The 22,414-nt window shown below is 45.2% G+C and overlaps 1 protein-coding gene across 3 annotated transcripts in view; it reads right to left on the bottom strand.

Annotated features, from left to right (window-relative positions):
* Window positions 1-22,414, bottom strand: part of RBM47 (RNA binding motif protein 47) — a 151,474-nt gene that overhangs the window by 83,848 nt on the left and 45,212 nt on the right. For all 3 annotated transcript variants that reach the window (XM_084900929.1, XM_084900934.1, XM_084900930.1), the window contains one exon: window positions 4,771-4,854. The gene's annotated coding sequence lies outside the window, so the exon portion shown is untranslated. The remainder of the gene's footprint in view (window positions 1-4,770; window positions 4,855-22,414) is intronic.

Below are 22,414 nucleotides of genomic sequence, written 5' to 3'. Positions count from 1 at the left end.
TCAATAAATGTTATCATTATTTATCATTTATTTTCACCATCACCTCTAGAGTTCCTTTTTAACTCTAACATGTTATGATTCTAAGGATCATTTAGTGGCTGTCTGCACAAAAGGAGATGGACAAAATCAGTAGCTACTGACCTGCCTAGATGTAAAAGTCTGTTCAGCTCCCTTTCACCCCAGCCTGAGTCTTTAATAACCACTCCATTCTTTCCTTAAAATGTCCCTTATATTTTATTGAACTTGACCTTAGTTTCATAAGGACCTAACTTATTTTGCAGATAGAATTTTTGTTATTCATTTATATGTGTGTGTGTGTGTGTGTGTGTGTGTGTGTGCTTTTCTTTATTATTGATTATTTTACAGAGAGGAAGAGAGAGGGATAGAGAGTTAGAAACATCAATGAGAGAGAATCATCGATCAGCTGCCTCTTGCACACCCCCTACTGGGGATGTGCCCGCAACCAAGGTACATGCCCTTGACTGGAATTGAACCCGGGACCCTTCAGTCCGCAGGCCGACGCTCTATCCACTGAGCCAAACCGGTTTCAGCAATTTTTGTTATTCTTAATAAAGCAATGTGCTTGTTCTGTTACTGTTATTTCTTGGCAACAAAGACACCCATGAGTATGGCCAAAGTGTCCATCAGACATGCCATTTCTGTCTGCCCTTCCTGAAGCCACTGCTACCCCAGGGGGGGAGGGCAAACTGCATGGACCAAAGCACAGCCTTGGCTGAGGCCCCAATGCAGCATAACGTTGATACACACCTAATGACAGTTTGAAGACCTCGTTCTTGGAAACTTCAGGGCTGACTTTTGAGAGGTGCCCATGAAATTTGCCTAAAGGGTCGATGCTGACTTTAGCCACAGATTCCAGCCTCATGACCTGGGAGAATTCTCCTTGCTTTCACAGCATCCAATGTCCTCCAACAAAGCATAATGCCATCGTTGGCTTGTTATTCTGCCAAAAGACACACACATCTTGTTGATGCCCACAGCTTTCCTCTCCCTCGTCCTTCCTGGGAATAAGCCTCTTCCTTTTAGGAAGACAGTCCTCCTTTTGTAGGTAGACGTCCGCTTGTCAGCCATCATGTTATTGGTTGGGTCATGGCCCACAGCCACCACTCCACCTTCTCCGTTTTAAAAACAGGTTAGGTGGTTTTACAAACAGCAAGTCATCAAGGAGCAGACTGCCAAGGGAACCGCCAGCTCTACGAAACCTTTGCCGGTGTGGATGAAATAATTTTAAAGGGAAATCATCCAATTTGCCCCCCCACCCCCACCCCCACCCCCACCCCCGGAAAACTTGTTATTCCCTATGAGAATCCGTTTTCCCAAACCTTTGTCCATTTGGCTCTGGAAAACAACCTCGGGATCATCTTAGTTACAGAAATGCCTTGTTCTGAAGTCACTGGTTGGTTGACAGTAACCACAACGGGCTATGGGTGAGCTGGGCCCGATTACTCTGACGCTAAGTCTTTTTTGGAAAGTTCTTCAGCTTGTATCACCGTGGTAATTACATATGGATCGTTATAAACTGCCAAGGACTACAGGGTTACTTCTGTTCAACTGGATCAGAGATCAGAAAAAAAGTAACATGTCCAGACAACAGAGCGATGAATTTACTCTCTGGTACATGTGGATACGGATGAGAAAAGAGGATCCATTAACTTCCGCTGCATTTTCAAACATGCCATTAAATATGTGAGTTACGATGTTGCTTGTTCAAACTCCTGTTTTATTATTAACTAGAGGCCCGATGCACAAAAATGTGTGCAGGAGCAGGCCTTTTCGCACGGGCTTCCCTCCGGCACCCGGGACCCGGGCTGCTCCCCTGCTCTGGCCGCCAGCAGTTACTCAGGACCTGGGCTGGCCTCCCTCAGGCCCCAGCTTCATCAGGAAGGACGTCCAGTCTAACTAGCATATTACCCTTTTATTATTATAGCTATTTCCTCTTAAACTCTTCTGGGGCAAAGATCATGTCTGAATCAGCTTTGTATCCCTCTATACCTGCCCCAATATCTTTCGTATCTTTTCCTGTGGGGGTCCTTTGTAGGTTTATTAAACTTTGTAGGTTTAATAAACAGGCTTTTATTCCCCCTTTGTGTAGTAATAAGTTACATGGTACCAAGTAAATATTAAAAAAAGTAACATGTGATGGAAAAACATCGCTTCTATATTCAAGTGGAAAAGCACAAAAATCACATTTAAAATCTGCTTGTAGGGATTGTCTTCAACATCCTGGTGTCACTTGGTGACAGGTCCTTATTGGTAGTGACTAAACAAAAGAGAATCTGTTTCAACGCTTTTGCTTGACCTTTGTGTGTATTTGTTCTTTAGTGAGTTTCCTTCATACAGACCACAGGAGTTGTACAAAGCTTAACTTAAGCCCTCTTTGAGTTACAATTTTCCATTTGGGGGGAAAAAATTATGGGAAAGTCATTTTCTAAAATGTCTACCTTCGGATAAATTTTAGGGATTTGGGGGAAATCTGTTTCTAAGATGATCTGCAACCACTAAATTGTAGCTATCATTCAGAAGCATGAAGAGCACAATAGAAAACCTACCTTTCCTCCTTTTCAAAATCAACTTGTATTTTCAATCTGAAGATTAAACAATGTCTACTTTTTAATTTATTAACTGCCTTGGAATAGAAATCTAGGCTATAATGAGTAGGAAAGGGTCAGCATTCAAAATGTTTAGCTATTTAGCCCTAACTGGTTTGGCTCAGTGAATAGAGCCTCGGCCTGCGGACTGAAAGGTCCCAGGTTCGATTCCGGTCAAGGGCATGTACCTTGGTTGCGGGCACATCCCCAGTGGGGGGTGTGCAGGAGGCAGCTGGTCAATGTTTCTCTCTCATTGACGTTTCTAGCTCTCTATCTCTCTCCCTTCCTCTTCGTAAAAAATCAATAAAATATATTTTATATATATATATATATATATATATATATATATATATATACATATATATATATTTGATTTTCTTTTATAAAATCAGGTTCAAGTAGCTGGTCTCTGTTCTAGGTAAGCCATCTATTTTCTATTTTTAAGAATCTGGCCTTTGGGTGGGGGGAATCGTGCCAATGATGACCCTTTCCTGATACCATCAGGAAAGTAGAGAAAAAGAAGAAAACAACACATTTGTTGATGAAAGCAATCTCTCACTGGAAGCTGAGTGTGTCCCTGTTGGAGGGAAGTGAGGGAAATTCAGACACAGATCTGGAGAGAATTCAAAGGACTGGCAGGAAAACAGGACTTGAGATCCAGCTCAGGGAAATAACGCTGATAGAGAAGAAAGAATTTATGTCTGAACCACAAGAAGACAAAAAAAATCTGATCATCAGTTTGAAATAAATCTCTAAGTGGTTTTAAAGACTCTTCCTGAAATTTGACCAAGTCCTTACAATAGACTTCTGTTTATCTGAATCCTTTCCTCATTAGGTTCATGTGAAATCTTGAACCTGACACTCGCTTGCCTTTTATGAGACCCTCAGGAAAGGCTGTTTCTCACTTGGTGCAGTCACTATCATCTGCCCCCCATCTCCCTCTAAACCATTCCTTCTCCTTCCGGGTCTCAGTTAAAATTCCAAAAAACTTAAATTCCAAAAAACTTTCCCTGGTAGCTGCCCCTCCCACTGACAATGAGGTTAAGGCCTCCAATTTCCAACTTCCTTAACTCCTTACACTTTTTCAATCCACTCACTATTCTTCTATTAGTTAATGTCTGCCTTGAGTACTAGACCTGCTAGCTTCCTGAGGTCAGAAATCCAATCCTGTCTGCCTTCATCTCTTAACTACCCAGTGCCTAGCACAGAGTGTGGCACATAGCGGGTGCTCAGAAAATGTTTGTTAACTCATTTACCTGTAGCCTACTGATTTCAGCTTTAGTTTTCTATCCTCCAGAGGGGAGGTTCTGCAAATCTTCAAGTCCATAAAAATCAGACCCATGTAGTTTGGGGAATCCTGCCCATCCTACATGAATGCCAACTTGAACTCATTCACAGACCCACGGGTGCTGACAAATCATGCCGAAGGCACAACACAGTATTTCAGTTGCAAGTCCTGTGATGTGGACTGCTCGAGGGGACTTGGCTTTGGAGAAGAGTGTCTGATTCTGGGCTGTTCTCAGCAGAGTGCCATCGCCACTAATCTCAGAATGGTCATCTGAAAGAAATTGTTTTTTTTCTCTCAGTATGAGAATCCTAAATTCTTTCTTTGGTAAGGACTAAATTTTTATGGACTCACTCTTGAACAGAAAAAATATTCACTTCCTACCTTTAAAAAAAACAAAAAAAAACAAAACAACATTCGAACTCTGTGAAAAACAGGAGGTAGAAAACACTTGACATTGGTCACTGGGGATTATCAGAGAAACGCTATGTTTCACCACGTCTAAGTTCCAGAAGATGCACCTCAATTTCAGACGGGTTAAACTGTGGGGTGGAAATGCATTCTTCAGCTGATGAAATGCAGTAAACACTACAGGAAAAACTCGTTATTAAAAGCGTTTAAACAAAGTCATTCAAATATAGCTTCTGTCATTCTTTGTGACTATGGAATCTTCTGGAGACATTCATGCCTATAAACACACAGAGCACTGTGGCCTAGTAAATTAAGCAAACACCCGGAAGCAGAACCATATGTGTTGGTCAAAACAAAACAAAAAAAAAGTGGGGATTAGCCTGTGAATGTCACTATGCAATGTTGAGTACTTTTCTCCTCTCCTGGATCATGTTCATTTGAGCCGAGGTGAAGAGGCAGCCGACTTACCAGACTCTCCGGGAGCCCAGGAATGGCTGGTCTCTGCGGGGTGTCCTGATGCACAGCGTCCTTCCAAGGCCTCTGTTACGTGAACTGTGAAATGGAAAAGAAAACACCGCTGAACCAGAGACCCGCTAATCTGGGGTATGCCATCGCTGCCCGCTAAAAGGGATGGAGGAGGAGGGGTTAGATGAAGAAAGACAATGTTTAATTATTATCACACATCTCAGTGTGTGCATGGATCACGGGGCCAGCTGCATAACCAGACAGTATAGTAAATTTCTACTGGCGCACATAATGGAGAACATAGGTCAACTGTACTAGGCCATTCAGGTTCCTATTAGCTAAAGGACATTCAAGAAAGAAAATCTTACAAGGAGAGAGGAGGAAAATGTATCAGGAGGTGGTGATAGGGAAGAGAAGATCGCAGGTTTCCCCAGGTGCTCAAAGCTCAGCTCTACCTCTTGCCACCTGGGGGATCTTGGCCATTTTATTCAACCTCTCTGAGCCTCCTTTAACTCATCTAATTTGGGCCTCATGTAACCCACCTGTGGAGGACATTGTGACAATAAATATTGTCAGATGACAGATACAAAGCCCGTGGGGCCCCATGTGAAAGAAAACATTCATGGAGGGCAGCTATGAATATTGGATTCATTTCCATTTTTTTCTGCAGAGACACATTAAATTGTGATCTTAAATCACCAAACACTCAAAACAGCATTATGACCTGTTAGTATTTTAAATGTTCCTTTATTTTTGGCAGCCCTGTATATCTGGCTTTTTTGCCCATATATAACTAATACTACCTAATAAAGAGGGAATAGGCTAATTGGCCCTCACGCTATTACAAAGATGGTGGCACCCACAGCCAATAAGGAGGGAATATGCTAAATGACTATCCTGCCCTCAAATATGGCAACACCCACAACCACAAGATGGCGGCACCCAGTCCTCTCAGCCCCCCAGACATCCAGGGCCAGCCCGAGCACAGGCAAGCCTCGGATGGTGGCTGCCCAGATGCCCAGATGCCCAGGGCCGCCCAATGCTCAGGTAACCAGGCCAGCCAAGACTTGTGCTGCTGGCAGTGGCAGGAGCAGAGATGTGATAGGGCATTGCCTTTCCCTGATCACCAGGTCACCTCCCGCCCCTGAGGGCTCCCGGATTGTGAGAGGGGGCAGGCCGGGCTCAGCTCATCTATAACTATTCAGCTCATCTTTTAAGTAAATACACTTGATTAGCTAGGCCTTGTACAGAAGATTTCCTTCTGCTACTTCCCCACGAGGAATGAATAAAACTCCACAAGAATCTCATTCCTGCCTTCTTCAGGAAAGACCATGAGTCCACAACCTACCTCTGGGAAATGAAATACTGAATTCTGCTAACGCCTGTGGTCCAACTCAGCAATCATTCGTTCCAAAGTTCTCCCCAACTCAATGGCCTAATTAACTAAGGTTGAGCTTTTGATTAACATACAGTGGTTGAAGGAACTTTGACCCACAGAAACTTGGCGTCTGCCTTGCTTCTCCGAGTCCAACCTGTGTCACGAATGCCAGCTTCAAGGGTAATAAAGGATCTGGCTGTTTGCTTATTGCAAATGGAGGCGGTGCCATGTCATTACCTGGCTTCTGCCTCCGCTGTCCACTGAACCCTGGACAAAGAAAGTTTGCAACCTGCATGTCAGTTTTCGGAGTGAAAGGATATATATTTCCAAACTAAAAAGCACCTAAATTCTACCTGGCATGTTAACTAAATGTCAGTTGTTTAGCAAACACGAACATGGCCCCAAGATCAAGGTGATGAGAGGGTAGGCCAGGTGCTGGGCAGGTGCAAGTTACGCCTGTCCAGATTCTGCCTGGGTCAAACTGTTCTCCCTGACAGTTCCCGAGTTCCTCTTTATCAATGTGTTACATAAAACACGCATCAGACACAAGGCAGAGGCCACAGAACTTGAGCGTTCATGTTCTTGCCTATAATGAGATTAATAGAGTTCCCCAAACTCAGGTGTTGAAGTCCTGGCCCCTTGTATGTCAGAATGTGGCTATAGTTAGAGATAGAGCTTTTAGAGAGGTCATTAACTACTGATAGGAGGTCATCTAGGTGGGCCCTAATCCAATATGATTAATGTGCTTTCTTATAAGAAAAGATTAGGCTGAGACCGGTTTGGCTCAATGGATAGAGCGTCGGCTTGGGGACTGAAGGGTCCCGGGTTCGATTCCGGTCAAGGGCATGTATCTTGGTTGTGGGCATATCCCCAGTAGGGGGTGTGCAAGAGGAAACTGATTGATGACTCTCTCATAGATGTTTCTAGCTCTCTATCTCTCTCCCTTCTTCACTGTACAAAATCAATAAAATGTATTTAAAAAAAAAAAAAAAGAAAAGAAAAGAAGAGATTAGGACACATTCACACACAGGCCGAGGGACAACCAGGCGAGGACCCAGTGAGAAGGTGGCCAGAGCAAGAGAATGCAGGAGAAACTTAACCGATCAACACCCTGATCTTGGACTTTGAACCTCCAGAATTCTAGGACTGTGAGAAAATAAGTTCCTCTTGTGTAGGTCACCCAATCTGTGGTATTTAGTTATAGCAAACAAGCACACTGCCCTACTCCCTGCACCTCTCAACTGCGTGTCCCAGGACCACGCGGGCAACAAATGAGTGAGACAATGAAGTGGTGTAGACCATGGTAAACAGGAGAGAATATGTTCTATCTACAGCCATCAAATTTTAAAACTTTAAAATACTGTGAGGCCACAGAAAACATATTCAGAGCCCAATTATGCTGGTGACACGTCAGTTACAATCCCTGGAATAAACCATAGTGGCCGGACATTTAATAACCATTGATATTTAAAGACTCCCTCTGGACGTTCTCCCTCCAGGGAGCACCCCTGTGCCATTCCCTTCCCTTTCCTCCACAGGCACGTATCCTCTAACCTCTAAGGGACCCCATGAGACTTACAACCGGAGGGGAAATGGACCTTGTGTCACTGTCCTAAGTATGACCCTAGGCCAGACACTGGGCATCGCAGTGCTGAATAAAACAGGTGTCTTCTCTGCCGCCGTGGAGAGTAATGGCCTGGATAGACAGTCCAGGTATTGAGCCAGGCTAGAAATACCAAGTTGAAAAGACACAGCTGTCACCCTCTAGGAGGGCACAGATTAGCAGGGGACAGAGATGCAACAAGAACATTATAAGACAATGCGACTCCAGCTTAATACACAAGGAGCCATGCAAAGTGGGGAGAAAATGATTCCATGTCAGTTGAGTTTAGTTGAAGAAGACGTGAACCAACTCCTGAAGGATGAGGTGCAGCTTGTCTGGCAAACCAGGGTTGACGGGCAAGGAGAGGGCACTTCCTAGACAGAAGGAACACCCAGTTCCTGGGTCCAGGGACATGAGATCATGGCACCTTTGGACGACGACAACTAGTGGGACTGAGGGTGAGCTGTGGAGAGCTGCAAGGCATGCCACAGAACAAGGCAAAGAACCAGGAGCCCACATTTTAGTGCACAGTGAACTCCGGGAGAATTTTAATCAGGAAGGTGACACTGCCAAAATTCCATGTTAGAAAGATCACCCTGACCACAACTCAAAAAGGGGCCAAAGGCAGGGCAATCCATCAGGAGATGAAGGCAGGAACCAGGGAGACAGATGAGAAATGCTTGTCGGTCAAGGTCAGGGATGCAGAACTGGAATCGTCATGGTGTTCAACTATGGCCCTGGGTGACATTGCCCAAGGACATTATGTGCGTAAAGAGAGGCACTTTGGTCAATGAGAACATGTATTTCTTAAGAAGCTCTTAATATCATGTACCTTACATCTCACATCAGAAAACTAACCCTGCTCACTCTTTTTATCGGTCAAGGCCCTATGTGACGGTACCTCAGCTTCCCTTTCTATGGATATGATAACAATGACCTTCCCCGGAGAAGGATTCCTGGAGTTCATTAATACAAATAAGTACTTAAATGCGACAAGTGCTAGCAACTAGTAAGGCAGAAATAAACTTTAAAGAACAAATGCATAATTAATGACTGCAATTAACAGTCCTCCCTCTCGGTGAACATGAGCCAGATTAAACCAACAGCCCAACTACAGACTAAAAACTTCTTCAGGCTGAAACTGGTTTGGCTCAGTGGACAGAGTGTCAGCCTGCGGACTGAAAGGTCCTGGGTTTGATTCCCGTCAAGGGCATGTGCCTTGGTTGCGGTACATCCCCAGTAGGGGGCATGCAAGAGGCAGCTGATAGAAGACTCATCGATGTTTCTATGTTTCTAACTATCTCTCTTCTTTCCTCTCTGTAAAAAATCAATAAAATATATTTTAAAAAATAAAAATAAAAACATCTACAGTAATTGTCTTGGAAAGGAGCAACCTCTATTTCCTTGATCTCTAGAGTTCGTTCACGTCCTCCTAGAAAGAGCCCCAATATCTGTGCATGATCATGATTTTAAATTTATAAAATGCTGTGTTTCAGGTCAAATGTTTTCAGAGGTTCAAGATTTAAGGAGTCATGGGACCTGCTAAGGGAGAATGCAAAGGAACACAAGAGAACTTTCTAGAGGGATGGAAATTTCTGTCCTGACTGGGGCGGTGACTCCAAGGCTAGGTATGTTCCAAATATCACTTCAAACGTGTCAATTTTATTATACGTAAATTAAACTTCAGCAAAGATTGAATAAAGTGGAAGATGGGAAGGAGGGGGAGTCACATAAAAATTAATATTGCTATCCCAAAGAGAAGGGAAAAACAGATTTGCATGAAAGAACTTGTCTTAAAACTTCCAATTTCCACCCTGGCCAGGTAGCTCAGGTGGTTGGAACATCATCCCTTACACCAAAAGCTTGTGGGTTCGATCACCAGTTAGGTGGCAGGTTCAATCCCTGGTCGGGCGCATATGGGAGGTAACTGATCAATATTTCTCCCCCCCCCCCCTCTTTCTCTCTCTCTCTATCAATCAATAAAAACATACCCTTAGGTAAAGATTTAAGAAACACATACACACTTTCAATTTCCAAAAACATCAGCTGGCTAGGAGTGTAAAAGAGCTTGCTTATGCAAGAAACATTTTAAAAATTCACCCTCATCATCCTACATCTAAAAAAACAGTACTTTTGCCCTTAGTTTCACTGGACAAGCTGCCCTCTGGTGGTTCTGGTATATATTTTCTGGGCACAGATGTGGGCAGTGATTAAGCTAATAGGGTGGCAATCCCAGCCTGCCCACCAATATTTATTTCTCAAGGTAACAGAGTGGGCGTGCTAGCCGTTTCCACCAACAGGGCACACTGGCCATATGGGCTGTGTCTTAGCTGCGCTTGCCATAACTAAGAAAATAGACCTGCCACAAAACATATATGTTTTGAGGTTGATGAATTAAAAAGACAGTTGGTTAATTTTAATGTACTGCAGCACACACCTGCATCTTTGCAACACAGAATCTGCACAGCACAAGCAAGCACGTGTCTCCAACAAGGTGAGGGCAAAGAGGACAAGCAAAGTTTCAGCCCCAGCATCGGTGAGTATTATTCAACATTCCCAAGATATCTTTACGAGAACAAAGAAAACAACACCCAAGCACATACAACCCAAAACACGGGGCTTTATTAACACTGGCACGTGGGGAACCTCGTCTTATAAAACACAAAGCATTTGTTTAATGAAAGCAAAGAAGGAAGGACAGGGGGAGGGAAGAAGGAAGTAGACAAGAAGAAAAGGAAGGGGAGGGGGGGAATCAAATGGCATATCTTTCAAAAGTTGAACGAATAAGGAAGATAAAAGATGGCGCAAGCATGAACTAAAAAAAAAAAAAAAAAGGCAACATCTCCTCTTTAGAAAGCGATTCACCTTCATACAAGGCCTTTTGTAAAAGAAATATAGAGAGGAAAGATAGGCTATAGAGGAAGACACGCTGTATGTCAACGGTTGAGATGGTAAAAATGAATGGAATCTAGATCAGTAGTATAAGGCTGAACTACATTAACTTCTACCACGCCTATTGAATGACTGTGAGTCCATATTCCAGCACAGCGACCTTTCTTTTTAAATTAAGTCATGTCACTTCCCTTCTCAAAACCCTCCAATGTCTCCTGCTCACACTTGGAATAAAACCCAAAATCCTTCCCAGGGCTCCCTGTGCTCTCCCCTGGGATTTCCTTCCTCACCCCCTGCCCCCCACTCAGGTCTCAAACATCACCTCCGAGAAGTCTTCCTTGGCTAATCTTGGACAACAAACTTCCAATCATGAACCCTGCCCTCCCTCTCCTCTTTCCTGTCTTTATTTTTTCGTCTCTGCCTTTATTAGTATCTGCCATTACATTACCTGCTTATTCGCTTTCATCACTTTTTATTATCATCTCTCCGCCCCACTGAAATGTGAGCTCCATGAGAGAAGGGGCTTTTTCTCCTCAAACACAGCCTGGGATTGGCCAGTACTTATTATTTGAGAAATGATGCCGAAACCGGTTTGGCTGTGGGTAGAGCATTGTCCTGTGGACTGAAAGGTCCCGGGTTCGATTCCGGTCAAGGGCATGCATGTACCTTGGTTGCAGGCACATCCCCAGTAGGGGTGGTGCAAGAGGCAGCTGATCGATGATTCTCTCTCATCAATGTTTCTAGCTCTCTGTCCCTCTCTCTTCCTCTCTGTAAGAAAAATCAATAAAATATAGCTTTAAAAAAAATTTTTTTTAAAATGCTCTCAGTATCAACATGGTCTGCCTCAAGTTTCTCCTATGGCAAGAAACACCTACATCCCTTACTCGAATCCCAGAGTGATGGACAGTGGCTGACCAACATGCTCTGCTGAATACTTCTTTGGGACCACAGACTTTGGAATGTAAAATGGGGCCTTAGTTACAACCTACGGCAGCCCTTTCGCTTTGAAGGTAAGTACACAGGCTCAGAGAGGTTGGCTGGTACCTCCAGACACACACAGAAACAGCAAAACATCAGCAAATACCAGGCTGCTTAAAGGATGTTCAGTGCCTGCCTTGCTCGTCTCCATAATCCCAGGGCCCAGCACAGTACCTGGCACAGAGAATGCGCCCAGCACGAGGGCGGCTGAACAGCAGCTCCCATAATCCTGCTCTCGGGGCTCTTTCGACTGCTCTGCACTTCCCCCTCTCCTCTGTCTCAACTACAACTTCCCATCCGAGAGCCATTTCCAGTTACTGTGTCATGTGTTACTGCTTCCTGTCATCTCTCCTTTTAACATGCAGTGTGACAACATAGGAGGCCCCAGAGTGCATCTGGGGGCTGGTTAATTCTAACATAATTCAAATAGCAGGGCCTGGAAATACCAAGGAGAACATGGAATAGGAAAAGTTGGGATATGCAAATAAGAAAGGGAGGGAGGGATGAGCAGGGGAGGGAGGATAAGCTGGCAGTAAACCGAGCCTGCACTGCAGGGCAGGAGCCCGGAGCGGCTCACATTTGTTTCCCTGCAGCACCCAGCAGCGTGCCCGGCACCCAGTCATGGCCCATTCGCTGGGAGGGAGAAGAGGAGAAGACGACGGAGCAGATTCAGTTTATCCTCAGCCTGCAGTGGTTGGATAATAACAGTCAGTTCACTTTACTGGTATAATCACAGCTTACACGTGTACGGTGCCTCCTGTTCTCAGCGCTTTACCTACCTCTCCTCCTTGACCCCTCCCAAGGCGAACACCTCATCCCCGGAGGAGATACCACAAAACCCAAGCCCCTTTCAGAAATCAATGCGCAGCCAAATCTGCGCTCCAGTCTCTGCAGAGACGCCCCGCAGACTCCCTTTGGCCCAGGAGGCCTGCACACCCATGCGCTCTGCTGAAGACACGGTGAAGCGTGTGAACAGGGGGGGGGGGGCGTTGCTACAGACCTGGCCAGGGGGATGGAGCAATGCGGAGTGCATCAGCACGTTATCTTCCTGAGATCTGGAATGTTCTGGATGCCAAAGCACCTCTGACCCAGTGGGTGTCAGGCCAGGATGTCTCAGGTTTTACCTTCGCGCAGAGAAGCAACCTGCCCAGAGCCACACACGTGGGTGGCGGCACCGCTGGGAGTGCAACTCGGTGTGACAACAGGCGAGCTCGGCAGGTGTGCCCGGGGCTCGTTCTCCTGCCTCTCCCATCGGGGATGCCCGTGTGACCTGAGAAACAGTTATTGCCTCAACTGCTTTTCTGGTGGGGCGCCAGGAAATCAGGTGCAGAGGTGAATGGTGGGGGCGGCCTTGTGTTGTCACCCCTGATTAGGACTAGCGGGGACCTCAGCTAAAGGAGGGCATGGGGGTGGTAACCCGAGCACAGTGATTTCTCGCCTAAGAGGTCATGGCCATGTTCAGGAGGAGGGCATACAAAGCTTTTTGGTGACTAAAACATGGCCCTCCCTGAATGCCTCTCCAGGAGCTTCTGGGAAACACGAAGGCAAACCTGCCAGGGATCTGGTATGATCTTCCCACGTTCTTTCATGGGATCTGCAAAGTGGCGTGGGAGAGCCGCAGGTGGCGCGGGCGGCTGTGCAAGCAGAGATGGGTGTGTGTGTGTGTGTGTGTGTGTGTGTGTGCGCGCGCGCGCACGCACGTGCTCACTGCAGACTGACTTCCCCAATGTCCGGAACACAGAGCAGTGAAACATGTGATTTGGCTTTTTATTTGTGGGAAATAAAAGATGCTAGCTAGTCTGGCTCAGCAGGATCCTCACGTCACCAAGTACGTGAAGTGGATTCCGGTCTTCGGATCTCCGTTCAAATGCAACTTCCTCGGGGGAAGCCTTCCCAGCACCCAAATTAAATACCTGCCTGCGTTCTCTCTCACAACGTGGTACGAGTCTTCTCTCGCAGCACCTGTCATGATCTGCCCTTAAATGCATGTGAGTCCGTGTGTCCACTGCCTGGCTGTCCCCGCCAGACTGCAGTCTCCATGACGCCAGGATCCGTGTCTGTGCTCCCCTCTGCAGCCCCAGCACGCAGCACAGCACCTGACACAGCCTAGGAGTGCCATGAGTATTTGTGGAATGAGTGAGTGAATGAATGAATGAATGAATGAGTGTTGAGTTGCACAGAAGAAAGCTGGGGGCTGGCAGCACTTCACGGCAGACACACACGAGGTCCTCGCCAGCCTCTGCCGTGGGAAAGCCTCAATGCCTGGGCCATGCTGTTTGGAAATCCATCATGTGCTGCCCAGGGACGTGTTACCTCTATAGCTCCGGGTGGTTACTCCACTCTATTCTTCTTCTTCGCATTTAACTTTTAACCCGTTTAGATCTTGTCTTCCCAGCTGGGTTAGGAACGCACCGAGTGTAAATCATGCTGAATTCAAATCTTGAGTTTCTCACAGCTCCCTCACCAGTGCTTGGCCTCTGCCCTATTCATACGGTCGCCTGTTTCAGTGTCCAAACAGGTATTCCTGCAGGTGGGGACATGGCTGCCCCAGAGCGCAGGGTAGTGTCCAGTGAGAAAATCTGAAGCAAACATTGTGCGTATTGTCTGAAATGTTTAAAAAGTGAGCTGAGTATCTGAGAAGAGAGACTGAGTGTTAAATATAAAACACCGGCTCTAACTTTGCTTGTGTGAGTGACCAACACGGGGGGGCAGAGAAAAATCTGAATCGGGCAAAGTTTTCTCTCAGCTCCATGAAATATCGCCTCTGCCGTCCCGCGGCTCCCACCCACATCGGGAAGGCTCTTGGTGGCACAAAAGCAGGATTTTTGTGGCGTTGCCAAGTCAGGCCCCTTATTACAGGGCAGAAAGAACACTTGTTCATGATTTCTCAATTCCTCATTCCTGCTGGCAGCACAAAATATGCCCGGCCCTGACTCTCGAGCCCAGCAAACCACAAATGAAACAGATAACTCCGTGTGCCTTCAAATCTATATATTTCAAGCAGTTTTTAATGTTCACTCTCCACCCCCCTCCTTTTCTTTTCTTTTCTTTTTGTCACATTACATACGATACAAGCTAATGCATTATTAGCAAGCGGGTCTTTGACTCACTCACCCAGAGGCCAGCACTCGCTTTGAGGCATTGCCCTGTTCTCATTTCTGCCCCGACCCGCCCAGATTCACAACAGTTAAAAACCAGACCGGTCAGCTGAAACGCTGTTGTTCAAACACAGCCACCCCACTCAGAGTTTTCACAATCACCAGGAATTTCCTAACATGGCCAGGGTCACTCCACCACCATCACCCCCAGGATCTGAAGGCACTCTGTGAAAAGCGCCCAGCCCCCTAAGATGCCTGAAGCACTCGGTAAGGTCAGCCCTCAAACACGAGTGCTCGTCTCCTCGTCCCCGAGGCAAAGGAGTGAGGTCTCCCATGGCCAGCGCTTCCTCCCCACCCTCGACGGCCAGTGGAACTCAAGGCATTCTTTGCAGGTTCACTTTTTTGAAAACCTAACTGGGGCTTATAAATTAATCGCTCGGGTGAAAGGACAGATGCCCGGCTCTGCAGACTGCCCCCCGTGCCGCCTGAGGTCAGCCTGGGAGGAGGGCTCAGCCTGCTCCCCGATCTTCCCTACCTCCTGGGCATCTCAAGTTCAATGTAGCCTGTACAGCGTCCCCTTTGACTGCTGACCACCGTACCAAGTCAGAAGTGGATGATGTTCCTTTTCCTTCCATTATTTGCCATGTTTTTCACACTGGCTACATGCCAGACACTGTGATAACACAGACTGCGTGCCTGGTCTTAATCTTACAACCAAACAAGATGGGGACTGTTAAGCCTGCTATCAGTGAAGAAACTGAAGCTTGGGGATACTGTCTTATGGAGGAGGGGTCGAGGGGAGGAAGGCTTCTAAGAGATAGGCTGAGACTTCCACCTTGGTTTTACTGGCATTATTCCATTGTTTTAAAATAAGAGATCCTTCTACTATGAAATCAGAAATCTCTTGTCATCCATCCATCCACCCAATCGGTAACACTTGTTAGAGGTCCACAACGCATGGTCTGCTCATCTATATGTAACTTGAAACCTGTTTCTTCTATTCTGTTATACACCACATTTTACATTTGGTTCTATTGACTGATTTTTAAAGCTAATATTAAATCAATTGCATATTTTACAATCTGTAATTAGACAATCCGGGGAACTAGCCCCTCGAAATATCACCTTCAAGATCCACCAGATTGAAAGACAGGCAAAGTCAACAGGAAAAGACCACCTGGTCTGTGTGGCTCCAAGAGCAATGTGATTACAGAAACAATGTAAACGGAGGGAAGGGAGGGTGGTCCCCCTTGGGAAGCCAGGGGAAAGCTGGCAGAGCACACTGAGCGCTGACGGGGAGAGGGACCTTGGAAGGAAGAGAAAATCCGACTACTGTGAAACAGCCTGGGGTCGTCCCAGGCCAAGGAAGCAGCTAGCTCCATGCGCACCCAGAGGCCTTCTGAATGTGATTTGCCAGTCCCTGGCCACCCAAGGTTGAGAGTGAATGTCCTCATTTCCCAAAGTAACCTTATTTTCAAAAGTCAACAAATAGCGACAGAGGGCCAGCCGGCTCCAAGCCATCTGTAGTGTGAGATGTTTGCTCAGATCTTCTGCCTCTGGGCCTTCTAGTAGGAGCACTTATGCCCACCTTAGAGAGGCCCTCTTCTGAAAGGGGGTGGGGGTGGGGGTACCTCTGCACTGCACTCAAGTTTGCTCAGTCATTGTTAAAATTCCTGGGCCTCGCCTTTGATCTTCTGCATCAGCACCATTAAAGGAAGGGTCCGGAAATCTCTCGTTTTATTTCACTTTTTAAAATATGTTTTTATTTATTTCATAGAGGGAGAGAGAGACTGAAACAACGATGAGAGAGAATAATCACTGATCAGCTGCCGTCCGCAGGCCCCACACTGGGGATTGAGCTCGCAACCCCGGGCTGACCAGGAATCGAACCGTGCGTGACCTCTTGGCTTAGAGGTCGAAGCTCAACCCCTGAGCCATGCCGCTCAGCCACTGACCACGCTGGTCAGCTGGAAATATCTAATTTTAAATAGTGTCCCAGTAAGTCTACTCATTGGACAAGACTGTCAACCACAGTTCTTTGGCAACGCACTGAACCTCCTTGTGGGTGTGGGCCCAGTAAAAGGCAATACATTCAATGCAATGGGATAAAGTGGGGATTCAGAGTTTTTGAAAAATCCCCTGAGAATTGTATAACAGCTTTTATTTTCAAACCAAGGCCCCTTTTCCCACATTCCTTTGCCCCAAAATCCTACTTAGTGAAGTCCCAGAAACGTAGATCCTAACCCACTGAAATCCCACAGGACATGATATTTTCTGTAAAAAATTAATAAAATATATTTTAAAATTTATTTTTTAAAAAGAATAATAAAAATTTAAAAAATAAAAGTAACACCAGTCTTATGGGCCCCTGAGGTCTGGGGATCCTTGGTGAATGGAGAAGCTTCTAAGCAAGGGCCCCAGGGCCTGAAGGGCTAGAAGGAGGGCGATGGATGTTTGGCTTGGGTAGGTTAGGTCAGGTCCTAGCCACATGCGGCTCTTTGGCCCCTTGAGTGTGGCTCTTCCACAAAATACCACGGCCTGGGCAAGTCTATTTTGAAGAAGTGGCGTTAGAAGTTTAAATTTTAAAAAATGTGGCTCTCAAGAGAAATTCCTGTTGATATTTGACTCTGTTGACTAATGAGTTTGCCGACCACTGGGTTAGGGAGCAGGAGAGGGACTGGGCAGGGGCTGAGGAAATGCTCCCTCCATCGACCTCAGGCTTGGTGAGAACACAAAATCCAAAAGCCGTCCACAGATGCAACGGTCTTTGATGGACTTGATCAAGGGAGGCAATGGGTTCAGCTAAGCGTCCGCAGTGTTTCTGATCTGATCCCAAATGGCAGTTCCGTTAATGAGCTGGGAAGTTCTTTTCTCATTCACCCTGAGCAGCCCCGGCGATGTTAAACAGCACTCAGCACGATACTCAATACTGCGTGCAGGGCGTGAGGAGCGGGTGGAACTCAAGGGCACGCATCTGCGCGGCAGCCTTGGAGCCGGAGCAGGGGCCTTGCTGCCTCGGCGGGGCTGGACATTAACCTTGTACGTGCTGGCCTGTGGCAGGCCCAGGGGCTTCTGGGGAAGCGGCCAGGGGGTCCCGGCTGGTGGTGATGGGGACACGTGGAAAGCTAATATTGGAGAACCAAGAGGTTAAAAACCTAATAGCACATCATTCCTGATGTTACCATGCTTTATAAATGGGAGACAACCTAAAATAATTATTTCTATATTAAATACCCTAACACTAGCTTCAGTGACCTCAGATAATGGTTTTAAAATCCTAGTATGAATGCAATTTATATTTAAGAATCCCAACAACATTCTTTTTTGAAGTGTTTTCTCTCCCATACTCTTGAATAGAAAGATTCAACATCAGAAGATGCCATTTTGAATGTAGAAATTTTCACCTCAAAAAAATGGAGTTTTGCCGAAACCGGTTTGGCTCAGTGGATAGAGCGTCGGCCTGCAGACTGAAAGGTCCTGGGTTCGATTCCGGTCAAGGGCATGTACCTTGGTTGCGGGCACATCCCAGTAGGGGGTATGCAAGAGGCAGCTGATCGATGATTCTCTCTCATCAATGTTTCTAACTCTCTATCCCTCTCTCTTCCTCTCTGTGAAAAATCAATAAAAAAGACCTTTCTACCATGACTCATAAACCAAAAGGCATAGCAAAAGTCTTATAATTTCAAGTCCATACAATAGTTCTTAAAACGACAAACAAAATCAAAGGATAAATGATCAACAGGGAAATACTCATAATTCACAACACAAAGAACTTGTTCCTATAATATAGAAAATGCTTATGCAAGTAAATGAGGAAATGCTTGATACACCAATAGAAAAAAAAATGAGCAGAGAATATGAACAGATAGTTGACAAAGTACAAATGACCTTCAATTTTATTAAAATTGGCAAACTGGAAATAACTGAAATATCATTTCTCATCTGTCAGATGGCAAAAAATCCAAAAGTTGATAGTAACATATTAATGTGTTAATACATTGTCAAAGTTGTGGGGAAACTCTCATGCATTTCTGATGGGAATATATATATATTGGTACAACCCCTATGGGGGACACATGCATTTTAACATGTATCTATTATAATTACTATACCTATTATATTTACATTATAATTACTACTAGAGGCCCAGCGCAGGTAGGATCCCTAGGCCTAGCCTGCGATCAGGACCATTTTCTGCCCGCTTGCCAGTCCCCAGTACCACCCCGCCACTACCAGCCACCTGGTTCCCGTCGCTGACCTCCGGTCCCACCCACCACCGCCAGTGGAGACTGCAGGCCAGCGGGAGGGAAGGGACTGAGAGGTGGTCAATGCACCTCATAGTGACTGGCCGAGCACTCGTTCCAGTCATTACGCCATTATGGTCCCTAGGCTTTTATTATATAGGACTGAATATATACTTTGGGGAATTTATCCTACAGGTATATTGAATACTTGCAAAATGACATAAGTATAAGAAAAATTAGTTGGCTTTTTTTTTTAATTGTAAAAGACTAGAAATAAACCAAATTGACCATCAATAGTGAATTATGGTAAATATATAGAACTGAATATTATGCCCTTTCTTTAAAGTTAATGTGGAAGTTCTCAATGCACTGAGATTGAGAGATCTCCAAAATGTATTGCCAAATAAAGAAAAACAAGTTGCAAAACTATTCACCTAACAGTGTACCTTTTGTGGAAATGGAAGGAGAGGAGTCGAAACTACAAGTATATCTGCATAGCATAAAAAGATTTCCAAAAGGATAGATAAGAAACTAAGAATGTTGGTAACCATGCCCAGTGTATTTGAATAAAACAACTTAATAAAAAAGTGTTGTCTGTTCATCATGATGCATTCGTTGTTCATTTAATTTTCCTATGAAACTCCTTATTTATTCATTTAAAAGTACAATAAATTAAAATTCATCACAAAATTGTGAAAATTTTTTCTATCCCTAGAGAGAAGTGAATAGGAGAAAACCATATGAACATATATGAACATATGCATTTTAAAAAGATGTATAATTCCAACACAATTATCTCTGGTTTGAGGGGTTACAGATTATTTTTATTTTCTCCTGTTTCTTTAGTGGCCTGCACCATTTTTATAATTAGATTAAATTTTTTCCTAATAAAGTAAGCATTATAAAAAAGAAAATTATCTTCAGTGGTTAAGAAAAAGAAAAAAAAATATTTTGAGGGTGATTATAAACTGGAACAGTTTACTAATAGATAATTGGAATTTCTATTTCTTGAAGAGTTTAAGAATTTAAAAATAGTATTAGATAGCTTTGGTTTAAGTACTAATTTGCTAAAAGCTAAAAGGTCAATCAGATGATGTTTTGTCACAAAACTGTCATAGCAACTGCAGAGCAGTATTTGGAATAATTTTCCCTTAAGAAATTAGAAAGAGTGGGGCCAGCGGAACAGGTGGGAGAATCCACATGGTGCAGGTCTTCGGTTTTGCAGCCCCTGTGGGTGCTGTGGGTTATTGGACTCTGACATCTACAATCTTCCCTAAGAATGCAGGAGGCTCTTCCTAAAGTGCCTACACAGAACATCACTGCATTATTCCAGAAATAGCCCAGGAAAAGTTTCTACCATGACAGAAACAAGCTTTCCAATAAAAACAAAATAACAACAAAAAACGTAAATTTTAATTATAATTTTTCTAAGAAACCTTGAAGACCTGTATTTGTTTGATTCCAGTGAACCTCGGGGAATTCACCCTACCGAGACAAATGAAATAGAGGTAAGAAAGAATCTCTTTTTTTAATTTAAAATATACAATATATTTTTTATTTTATTTTATTTTATTTTATTTTATTTTTTACAGAGAGGAAGGAAGAGGAATAGAGTGTTGGAAACACAGATGAGAGAGAAACATCGATCAGCTGCCTCCCCTGCACACCCCCGACTGGGGATGTGCCCGCAACCAAGGCACATGCCCTTGACTAGAATGGAACCTGGGACCCTTGAGTCTGCAGGCTGACTCTCTATCCACTGAGCCAAACTGGTTAGGGCAGAATCTCCAGATTCTAAATTAAAAAAAAAAACTCAAAGAAATGACTCCTTCCAGGTTGTTAGACAAACCTAGATTCTGTGGGTATGTTTGAGAATTTCATAAGTGACCACAAGATCAAACACTGTAGGAGGGGAGAAGAAAAGAGCAAGACCGCTATCAAAATACTGGAAGAAATAGAATTGAAGGGAAAAAAACACACAAAATCAAGAATAACTCAAAGAGGTTACACAGATGACCAGGTGGTCATGTTCCTAAAGAAAAACCCTGATCGGGGGCTGGAGGGAGGTCTGGGTCGGGAGAGTATATAGAAAGAAATACTATATTACTCTCGTAGCCACCATTAAGGAGTCTCACCACGTTACCTGGCCTTGGCACATGAGTAACAGCTTTGTCCCTAACCTGCCATTGGGCCATTTGATCGGGGCCGCAGTGTGCCAGGTGACCAACCCCTGCGGGTTTTCCTGGGACTGTCCTGGTTTTAGCCCTGGAAGGACCAGTGAAGCCACTCCGCTGGCCAAGAGCACAGAGCCAGTTGGTCGTCTGGAATTTTTCTCTCCTGAAGAGACAAATCGGGTTTTCTTCATGGCTTTCTCTATTATCCTCACGTGTAATAAGCTCCCCCCGGGCAGGCCAGGCTGCAGGAGGGGAAGGGTTTGATCTTTCAGATGCTCTCTTGGCAAACAGCCCCAGTGGGAAGGGTGGAGTCTCTTGGGGTCCCAGACTTGTCAGGAGTCCCTCTGGCTCTAAGCCCACCCAGTTACACCCACCCAGTTCCCCATCCGGGGTCCAGGTTCTCCTTGGGAGAGGAGCCAGCCAAGGGACAGGGTATGCCGTCAGCCTGGGAGGGACCGCCTCTCCTAAACTCCGCCTGGGATGGCACTTCAATGAACGCATTCCTGGAGACCCTTCCCCTTAGCTTTCCTAGATTATACCCTCCCATCAGCCTATTATAAATGTGGGGCATATTCTAACTGCTCTCTGTCCTCTGATCCCTGGACATAACAGATATGAAAGCATTTCACAAACTGTAAAATAAAAACAAAGGTAATGGGTTAACATCATAATGAGAAATCATTTGGGTTGAGGGTTAGCGGTTGACAAGCTGCTTCTCTTTCTTTTTCTTTTTCTTTTTAAATAAGATATATTTTATTTGTTTACAGAGAGGAAGGGAGAGGGAGAGAGAGTTAGAAGCATCGATAAGAGAGAAACTCCAATCAGCTGCCTCCTGCACACCCCCTACTGGGGATGTGCCCACAACCAAGATACATGCCCTTGACTGGAATTGAACCTGGGACCCTTCAGTCCACAAGCCAATGCTCTATCCACGGAGACAAAGCGGGATCAGGGCGCTTCTCTTTCTTGATGAATGTTCATAATAACCACGGGGCAGACACTGTGATAAGCACTGTGCCTGTGTTCGCTCTGATCACATTCACCAAAACCTTATGCAGGATTATGAATCCGATGTCCATTTTACAGAAGAAACTGAGGTAGAATGGTATTAAATGACGTTCGGATTCAGGCAGGCTAGCTCCCAAGCGAAGGCTGAACTGTTCACCTGTCACTCAAGCCATTCCAGGAGAGAGAAGGGAGTGTCCGGATAAGGGGCCCCTCCGGGAATGAATCGGTGGCTTCCAGCCCACCCCAGGCCTTTGGTGGCCCGAGGGTCACGT

The sequence above is a fragment of the Pipistrellus hanaki genome (genome assembly GCF_964339955.1).
Source record: "Pipistrellus hanaki genome assembly, chromosome: 1".
NCBI lineage: Eukaryota > Metazoa > Chordata > Mammalia > Chiroptera > Vespertilionidae > Pipistrellus > Pipistrellus hanaki.
The sequence above is the reverse complement of the archived record's forward strand: the minus strand, read 5'-3'. Positions and strand labels throughout refer to the sequence as shown.